Genomic DNA, 10,107 nt, shown 5'->3' on the forward strand with positions numbered 1-10,107 from the left:
GTGTCTTTGTTTACTTGACCTTCCTGTCTCAGCAGAAGTATGCTTTTCTCTGGGAAGACTTCCCAGAATTCCCTCATCTGGATCAGGGCCACTTCTCTATGCTCTCAAAGCTGCCTGTGTTCCCTGGTGCAAGGATTTATCATACAGTATTGAATTATCTGTTCCTGTGTCTGTCTGGACTCTCCTCAGAGCAAGCACTGGGTCCTACACCACCTTATTCCTCGCACCATGAACATGCAGTGAACACTGCATGCCAGGTGTGGTGGTGGGCGCCTGTAGTCCCAGCTTCTTGGGAGGCTGAGGCAGGAGAATGGTGTGAACCTGGGAACCAGAGCTTGCAGTGAGCCGAGATTGCACCACAGCACTCCAGCCTGGGTGACAGAGCAAGACTCTGTCTCAAAAAAAAAAAAAAAAAAAAAAATTAGCCAGGCGTGGTGGCAGGTGACTGTAATCCCAGTTACTCGAAATGCTGAGGCAGGATAATTGCTTGAACCTGGGAGGCAGTGAGCCAAGATCGGACCACTGCACTCCAGCCTGGGCAACAGAAGAAAATTTTGTCTCAAAAAAAAAAAAAAATCAAGGTGGCAATGTTATGCTGGTGGTTAAGGACAGAGCCTCTCCTACCACTGTGCCACTGACTTGCTATGTGACCCTGGACAAGTCACTTAACTCTAATATGCCTCAATTTTCTTCTGTTAAAATGGGGATAATAATACTGACCTATCTCAAAGGGCAGTTTTGAGGCATGACTAATGCTTTTTATAAAGCATTTTGGGATCCTTCAGCACAGGAATTCTCAAGACCTGAGTATTTTTTATAATAACAATGTCCACCATGAAGTTGATCTGTCTATGTGTCCCAGATGCTATCATTAGTCTACACGGTTCTCCAAGAGACTGAATGAATCCATTGGAGAAGTGGTGGATAACTGGCCAGAAAAAATTTGAGAATGCTTAAACTCATTCCTATGGAAACATACATAGGATACCTTTTCTTTGATTAGGTGGGATTTTTCCCTTTTTACGTGGCATAGTAGTTATTTGTGACTTAAGAATAATTTTGGAATAATTTCTATTAATATCAACTCTGAAGCTAGTTATACTGATCTGAGATTGTGTTTGTTCATAACAAAAGTGAAACGAATCTGAAAAAAAAAAAAAATGAGACACCACCTCTGTGCACATTTCATTGGCTAAAGCAAGTCACGTGACTATGCCTACCTACAGAGGGAGTGGGGAAGGCAAGCCTACCACGTGTCCAAGAGAAGAAGTAACTAGGTCATCCTGGCTAACACGGTGAAACCCCGTCTCTACTAAAAAGAAAAAAATACAAAAAACTAGCCGGGCGAGGTGGCGGGCGCCTGTAGTCCCAGCTACTCGGGAGGCTGAGGCAGGAGAATGGCGTAAACCCGGGAGGCGGAGCTTGCAGTGAGCTGAGATCCGGCCACAGCACTCCAGCCTGGGCGGCAGAGCGAGACTCCGTCTCAAAAAAAAAAGAACTAGGTATTTGGGAGAAGTCTTAAGGCTTACCATACCCACAAATTGACTTCATGACCGCTAATGAATCATGGTTGTGAGCCATAATTCAGAAAACACTCATTGAAAGGTTTCATATGCTAACCTATAATCTGGCTCACTACAACTTCCTTCTGCTGGTCCCAGCTCTGCCCCTGGGGATACTCAAAACACATCTGCTTCTCCTGCCTCAGAACAGTCCTAGTTGGAGACAGCATCTCTCTTCTTTAAGTCTGTCTTTCTCCTGGCGAAATACTCCCAATTCCCCCAGTTCTCCCCAGAATGAGACTTTCAGTTTCCTCTCCTTCCTGGTCACCCTCTTCAGCCAGTACACCTCCTAAAGTGTCACCTCAAAATATGGTCTAAACGGGTTGGAGCTCAAGAGTTCCCATTTACTCAGAGAGATAAGGCTGAGTAAGCTTAAGGACAGGACCAACTTTCAGAAGCAATTTCTGTAGAGCCAGCTATTTAACTTCCTCATTCAGTAAATTCTGATAATCATATTCCCACTGGGGGGCCCATGAAATCTGATCAGATCATTTTCCAGCTTAAAACTCCCACACTGGCTTCCAGTTACTCAGGATAGAATACCTATTCCTTCAAGTGGCCCAGAAGGCCCTGTTGTAGGTTAGCTTCTGCCTGCTTCTCCAGCCTTGTTGCACAAGCATTCCTCTCTCCCTACACTGTAGGATATTGGACCTCTTTCAGAATCTAGAATATCCTCTTTCCGATTTCACATTCACACAAACTGTTCCCTCTGCTAGAGCACTCCCAACATCCTCCTCTGCCTCACTGATTTAACTCCTCTTTATCTTCAGCTCTGTTTAAACATCTCTTCCTCCAGGCAAGGATAGGTCCCTCAGGTATATGCACATTACATTTCTCTCAGTACTTGGCTCCCTCATAATTTATTTATAACTAATTGTAATTGCTTATAATTTACTTGTAATTACTTGTCTATCTTGCCCACTAGATTGTACATCCCATGAGAACAAGGACTTTTTTCTGCTCTGTTCACCACTCACTGTAGTATCTACAATTAAGCTTAGCACATAGGAGGTACTCAAATGTATATAACTACCAAATAGGTACTAAGCATGTTGGTACTTGGGGGTTAGGGATGCAAAAATAAATACCAGCTTACTGTCCCTAACAATTCCTAGTTTGGGGATGGGTAAAGAAGAAAAAGTGGCCATGGAAAGTGCTATATTCATTGTATTATAGAGAGGGTTAGGGAGCACAGAAGAGGATCAACTCAGCGTTAGAAGGATTAGAGAAAGCTTCCAGAGGGGTGGAAATCTGAGCTAGCAAGAAAGCACAAGGGAAAAGCATTTAGATAGAGGAGACAATTTGTCCTGACACAGAAGCATTGGCGTATGTTATGCATGGATAGACAAAGAATTTGTGTGAAAGGGGAGCAGTAGGGCATGACAGAGACACAGATGAAACAGCATCAACAACCAGGGATCAGGGCAAGAGTCTGGACTTGATCCTGTTGGCAATGCAGAGAGAACAAAGGATCTTTCTGTAAAAACGGGTTCTCGCTATGTTGCTCAGGCTGGTCTCAAACTTCTGGTCTCAAGCGACCCTGCTGGCCTTGGCATCCAAAAGTGCTGGGATTACAGGCAAGCCACCATACCCAGCCTAAAGAACACAGAATTATAAGCAGATGAATGACACTCAGATTTGTGTTACTTATTAAGACAAATGACATATGTTAAAATTTTATTTAAATTTACTTAACCATTTCCAAAACTTACTGGCTTAAAACAACCACTACTTTATTTGTTCACAATTCTGGGGGTCAGCGATTTAGCTTGGTCTTGGCTGGGGTCACTCATGCTGTTTGGGTCACCTAACTGTTTAACTGAGCTTGGGAGGTCTAAGACAGCTTCCAGCACATGTCTCCAGCAGGTTGGTCCAGGCTTCTTCACAGAGCAGCAGAAGAGCTCCAAAATGAGCGTGGAAGTTGCAAGGCTTCTTGAGGCCTACACGCAGAAGTTGCACAGCATCCCTTCCACCAGACTTTATTGGTCAAAACAAATCATAAGACTGGCCCAGATTCAAGAGGTGGGGAAACAGATTCCATCTCTTACTGATAGAAATAGCAAAGTCACATTGTACTGGGACAGAATGGGAGGAATTATTGTGATCGACGATCACACAATAGATAAGGAGTGGCATGAGAGGATGGGGAAGAATCGAAAAATTTAGGGCTGATTAGAGTAATAGAAATGAGTTTTGAGGCTACTGCCATTGATCAGTGAGAATTGATAAGGCCCTACCTAAGGCAGGAATGCTAGGAAGGGGAGAAATATACGCAACAATTCAAGAAAGAAATTTCAGATTGCAGCTGGGCGCAGTGGCTCATGCCTGTAATCCTAGCACTTTGGGAGGCCAAGGCAGGCAGATCACTTGAGCTCAAGAATTCAAGACCAGCCTGGGCAACATGGTGAAACCCCATCTCTACTAAAAATACAAAACTTAGCCAGGCACGGTGGCACGTGCCTGTAGTCCCAGCTACTCAGGAGGCTGAGGCAGGAGGATCACTTGAGCCTGGGAGGCGGAGGTTGCAGTGAACCAAGATCATGCCACGGCACTCCACCCTGGTGAGAGCCAGATCCTGTCTTAAAAAAAAGGAAAAAGAAATTTCAGATTGTAACTTTTTGAGTTACTTAAGCAATCTAAGCTTGTTTCCTTCTCTATAAAATGGGACTAAAAAGAGTGTATCAGCTGACTCTGGATTTGCTGCCTATAAGTTAGCCTTACTCTGCAAGGAGCAGTACTGTTCAATAAAAGATTGCTGTCTAACACCACTAGCTTGCCCTTGAATTCTTCCCTGGCTTTCTCCCAGGCTAAGCCCCAGTTTTGAGGCTTGCCTCCCCTGCAATAAAAACACACCATAAAAATAGTGCAAAGAAAAGCCACAAAATGGATGAAAATGTTCAAATTAACAAATAACTCTTTCAAAGTTTTAATAATAAATAGGCAACAACAAAAAAGAGCATATCCTAGGGTTTCTGTGAAAGTAGGAAACAATGATGTAATAAAACAATGCTTTTTTCACATGGGCCTAGCTCAGGTACATTCGATATACAGCAGTGATTACTGTCACGGCGTCAAGGATGGCTGCAGTTTCTGGCATGGGCAGCAGGGCAAAGGGTGGTGTTAAGTCTGAAGATGAAGAATGCAGATGGGAAGAAGGGCAGATTGCCAGGGGTGAGAGCGGTGATTTGTTACTGGGGGTCTCTGCTTGACCCCCTTGCCTTCACTAAAGACCCTCAAATTTGAGATCTTCTAATCCAAAGGTTTTTAACTTGGGGTTTACAGATGGGCCTTAGGAAGTACCCAAGCCCCTGAAATCTTATGTAAAATGCTATGGTGTTTTTTTTTTTTTGTCTTTGTTTTTCTGAGAACGGCCAAAGCTTTGACCAGTCTCTCAAACAGATCTGTGACTCCTAAAACGTGAAAACCATAGCTCCAAGCTATCAATCTATATTGACCCATAGCTGCCCCAATACCTGACCCTCTGCTATGGCTGAACTGTTGCAAGTCACAAGGAAAGAGGAGCTCATGAACAAGACTGAGGCAATAGTGCTAAGTTTCCAGGTCTCTCAATATGATCCCTCCTACATTAAGCCATATTTTGCATTATTATTCTCTGTGGGCTTGATTCTCTACCCGCTTCTCTCATGCGCGCGCTTTTTTTTTTTTTTCTTTGGTTTGTATTTTTAGTAGAGAAGGGGTTTTGCCATGTTGGTCAGCCTGGTCTCGAACTCCTGACCTCAGTTGATCCACCTGCCTTGGCCTCCCAAAGTACTGAGATTACAGGCATGAGCCACCATGCCCAGCCAACCCCTTCTCTTTTTTTAGGGAGACCTCAGGTGTACAAAATTGAATTAATCATAATCTTTGTTTATAACATACTTTTATCACTTTGTCATGAATAACATTTTTATACATAACTTTTTATTAACTTAGCTGCTTTTAATAATGCAATAAGCACCAAATATAAAAGCAAGAGCCTTAACAATAATCTAACTTTATGTTCCCTCCAGCCCCATCCTATCCCCCTATCTGTAAGACCCATTATACTGAATCCCATAGTGAGAACCATTCTTTCCCCCATAGTGATAACCATTCTCTTTCTTACATGGTTTTACTGCACACATGTTCTTTTTACATGTTTTTAAATTCTTAGTTGTATTTAATTTTATAGCACCACTAGTCATTAGAGAAATGCAAATTAGGACCACAATGAGGTATCAAGACACATTCACTAGAATGTGGATAATAATAATTACTTATTATTTATTTTTGAGACAGAGTCTCCCTCTGTTGCCCAGGCTGGAGTACAGTGGTGCAATCCCAGCTCACTGCAAACTCTACCTCCTGGGTGCAAGCGATTCTCGTGCCTTAATCTCCCAAGTAGCTGGAATCACAGGCATGTGCCACCACGCCTGGCTAATTTTTGCATTTTTAGTACAGACGGGGTTTCACCATGTTGGCCAGGCTGGGCTTGAACTCCTGACCTTAAGTGATCTGCCCACCTCGGCCTCCCAAAGTACTGGGATTACAGACATGAGCCACCCCACCCGGCCCAGTAGAATAAAGTGTAAGGTTGATAATCCTAAGTGTTAGCAAAGATGTGGAGCAACTGGACCTCTCATACATTGCTGATAGCAATGCAAAATGGTAGATCCACTTTGGAAAACAGTATGATAGCACCTTATAAACATACATTTGCCATATGACCTAGCAATTCTTCCCCTAAGTATTTACTAGAAGAAAACATGGGCTGGGCACAGTGGTTCACACCTGTAATCCTAGCACTCTGGGAGGCCGAGGCGGGTGGATCATCTTGAGGTCAGGAGTTCGAGACCAGCCTGGTCAACATGGCAAAACCCCATTTCTACTAAAAATACAAAAAAATTAGCCAGGCATGGTGGCGGGTGCCTGTAATCCCAGCTACTCAGGAAGCTGCAACAGAAGAATCGCTTGAACCTGGGAGGCAGGGGTTACAGTGAGCTGAGATTGCACCATTGCACTCCAGCCTGGGCAAGAGAATGAGACTCCATATCAAAAAATAAAAAAAAGAAAAGAAAACATGTACTCACAAAATTATATGCCCAAAAGGTCTTAGCAGCATTATTAATAATAGCCCAAAACTGGAAGTAACTCAAATGTCCATCAACTGGTGAAGAGATACACAAAACGGTGGTATGTCTGTACCATGGAATACAATTCAGCAATAAAAAGGAACAAAACATTAATACTCACAACAAAGTGAATCTCAAAAACATTATACTAAGTCAAAGAAGTCAAACACCAAAGACTACATATTGTATGATTCCACGTATATACGCAAAAATTTTCCAAGACCAAATATTTGAAAGGATTATCCAGGCTTCACAGAGCATAATCACGTAAGATTTTTATTTAAAGGCAAAGGACACAGGGCAGCAAGAGAAAGACTGGGTAGGTAAACATCAGGAATCTCAGAACTTCCCAAATACAAGCTCTCCATGGTCCTTATGCATATGTGGACTGCACTGCAAAGTGCCTTTGGATTGAATTATCATGATCTATGTGAGGAATCCATCCTGGTTTTGGAAGAGCTCAAATCAGAAGTTCTCAGCAGGGCTTTTATGTTGCTCTGGCCATGTAATTAAGCCAGACATATGTAACTGGTTAGACTAGCTGCAAATAATCAATAAAAGGAGTAATCAGTGGAGCTTCAGACTTTATTATTATTATTTTTGAAATGGAGTCTCTCTGTAGTTCAGGCTGGAGTGCAATGGCGCTATCTTGGCTCACTGAAACCTCCGCCTCCCAGGTTCAAGCAATTCTCCCGCCCCAGTCTACTGGGTAGCTGAGATTACAAGCGCCTGCTATCACGCCTGCTTGTATTTTTGTAGAAATAGGGTTTCACCATGTTGGCCAGGCTAGTCTTGAACTCCTCCTGACTTCGGGTGATCCACCTGCCTCAGCCTTCCAAAGTGTTGGGATTACGCGCGTGAGCCACAGCACCTGGCCGAGCTTCAGACTTTAAACAGCACGTTATAAATCCCAATGCCCTTCTCTTTTTTTTTTTTTTTTGAGACAGAGTCTCTGTCACCTTGGCTGGAGTGCAGGTGCACAAGACGGAGTCTCACTCTCTTTGTATTTTTACAAATACAAACTCCTCAAACTCCTGCGCTCAAGTGATCCTCCTGCCTCAGCCTCCTAAGTAGCTGGGCCCACACACACATGCCAGCACACCCAGCTACCTTTTTTTTTTTTTTCCCCAGACAGAGTCTTGCTCTGTCCCCCATGCTGGAGTGCTATGGCGCAATCTCTGCTCACTGCAAGCTCTGGTTCCCGGGTTCACACCATTCTCCTGCCTCAGCCTCCCAAGAAGCTGGGACTACAGGCGCCCACCACCACGCCCGGCTAATTTTTTGTATTTTTTAGTAGAGACGGGGTTTCACCATGTTAGCCAGGATGGTATTGATCTCCTGACCTCGTGATCCACCCACCTCGGTCTCCCAAAGTGCTGGGATTACAGGCGTGAGCCACTGGCCCAGCCTACTTTTTTTTTTCTTTTTGGTAGAGACCAGGTCTCGCTATATTGTCCAAGCTGATCTAGAATTCCTGGGCTCAAGTGATCTTCCCACCTCGGCTTTCCAAAGTGTTGAGATTACAGGCATGAACCACTGTGCCTAGCCTATTTTCTACATTTTGATGGTGATGGTGACTATACTATTATATACAATTATCAACATTTATTAAACAATATATTTAAAATGTATGAACTATATTGTATGTAAAGAATAACTCCATAGAAAAGAAAAAAACCTTTCATTCAGAAAGGGCATCATGCTACATTTACTCTTCTGGGATTAAACTTTTTTCACTTAATTATTTTATTGCTCAGATTCATCCATATGGTTAAGTATCATTATAGTTCATTTGACAATTGTATAATATTCTATTATGTGAATATTCTAGTTTACTTGTCCACTATCTTGCTCATGGGCATCTGGATTATTTCTAGGCTTTTGTTTTTGTGAATAGGGCTGCTATGAATATTCTTGTACATGTCTCCTGGTGTACATGTATGAGTTTCTCTAGGATTTATTCCCAGTATTGGATTAACTGGGTTATAGGGTAGCTGAATATTCAATTACAGCAGATAAACTGTTTTCCAAAGTAGTTCTCTGCTTTTCTTATCTAGGTCTGTCTGTCCCCAATTAGATTAAGACTCAAGAGGCAGGGGACCCTCTCATTTTGATTTACCACTGCTTAGCATTCAATTAGCACCAGGCTGGATATCCAGGAGTCCAAGGGCAGAAGCCCAGGCACCTGAGGCCTCTTAGCCTCAGCAAATACTAAGTACTATACAGAGTGAACAGCATGCAGGGACCATATGCCACACATGGAGGCTGGTTAGGGTCCTACTCAGAGCACTAGCCATGCTCCTTGAAGCTCCATCTTCTAGCTTCACCTGATTTTGAGTCTCAGAGATCTTCCAGGGTCCTCAATTACAATGCAAATCCCAAAAGAAGGCTTAACCTCAGTTAAAGTCCCTCCTCAACTGACACCTCTAATACCCAAATAAGGATGAGCAGGAAAGGCAGAAGGGACAAAAAGAGTGGCAGGAAGAGGAGGAATAAGGAAAGTGGAAGAGCCAAGAAGCCTTCAGGTATTCTAAAGTTACATACCCTTTTCTGCACAGGACCAGTTTTCCAGGAAAAAAAAAAAAAAAAAAAAAAATGTTTAAAAAGAAAATATCTGCAAGTGACCCTGAGTAATTTTTTATATCCCTGCCACTAAAAGTTACTTTCTTTTGGCAAAAGTTACAAAAACAACATATCCAGTATGCAGTCAGTAAATGATGAAATCTTGCCCTGAACACAGTGTGTGCAGTGAAGCCCTGTAATGCTGAGGGAAGAGTTAGGGATTAGGGGGTGGGCCAAAGAAAAGGCACCAGAGTTCAGCTGCAGACTAGGAACAACAAAAAGTCTGGAATACAACAAAAGAAACATCAGGAGATTCCTAGGTGTTCAGAAAGCAAAAGGAGAGTTACCATTCCAAAGGATGAGGAAGCCCAGTAATCTCCCACAATCCCAACTGCTACATCTCCAAGAGCTCCCTAGCTACCTGTTATACACAAGGTCTGGGAATACTTGCTAAAAGAATGAACGGGCCGGGCGCGGTGGCTCAAGCCTGTAATCCCAGCACTTTGGGAGGCCGAGACGGGCGGATCACGAAGTCAGGAGATCAAGACCATCCTGGCTAAGACGGTGAAACCCCGTCTCTACTAAAAAAATACAAAAATCTAGCCGGGCGAGGTGGCGGGCGCCTGTAGTCCCAGCAACTCAGGAGGCTGAGGCAGGAGAATGGCGTAAACCCGGGAGGCGGAGCTTGCAGTGAGCTGATATCCGGCCACTGCACTCCAGCCTGGGTGATAGAGCGAGACTCCGTCTCAAAAAAAAAAAAAAAGAATGAACAAAGAACAAGGCACGCACAAGAGTATGATGGTTTTGTAGCAGAAGCAGCCTCCTAAGCCACATTTGGGCAGCAGTATTGTTGACAGCAGGAATGGCCAGAA

The sequence above is a fragment of the Trachypithecus francoisi genome, unplaced genomic scaffold (genome assembly GCF_009764315.1).
Source record: "Trachypithecus francoisi isolate TF-2019V2 unplaced genomic scaffold, Tfra_2.0 Lachesis_group12, whole genome shotgun sequence".
Classification (NCBI taxonomy): domain Eukaryota; kingdom Metazoa; phylum Chordata; class Mammalia; order Primates; family Cercopithecidae; genus Trachypithecus; species Trachypithecus francoisi.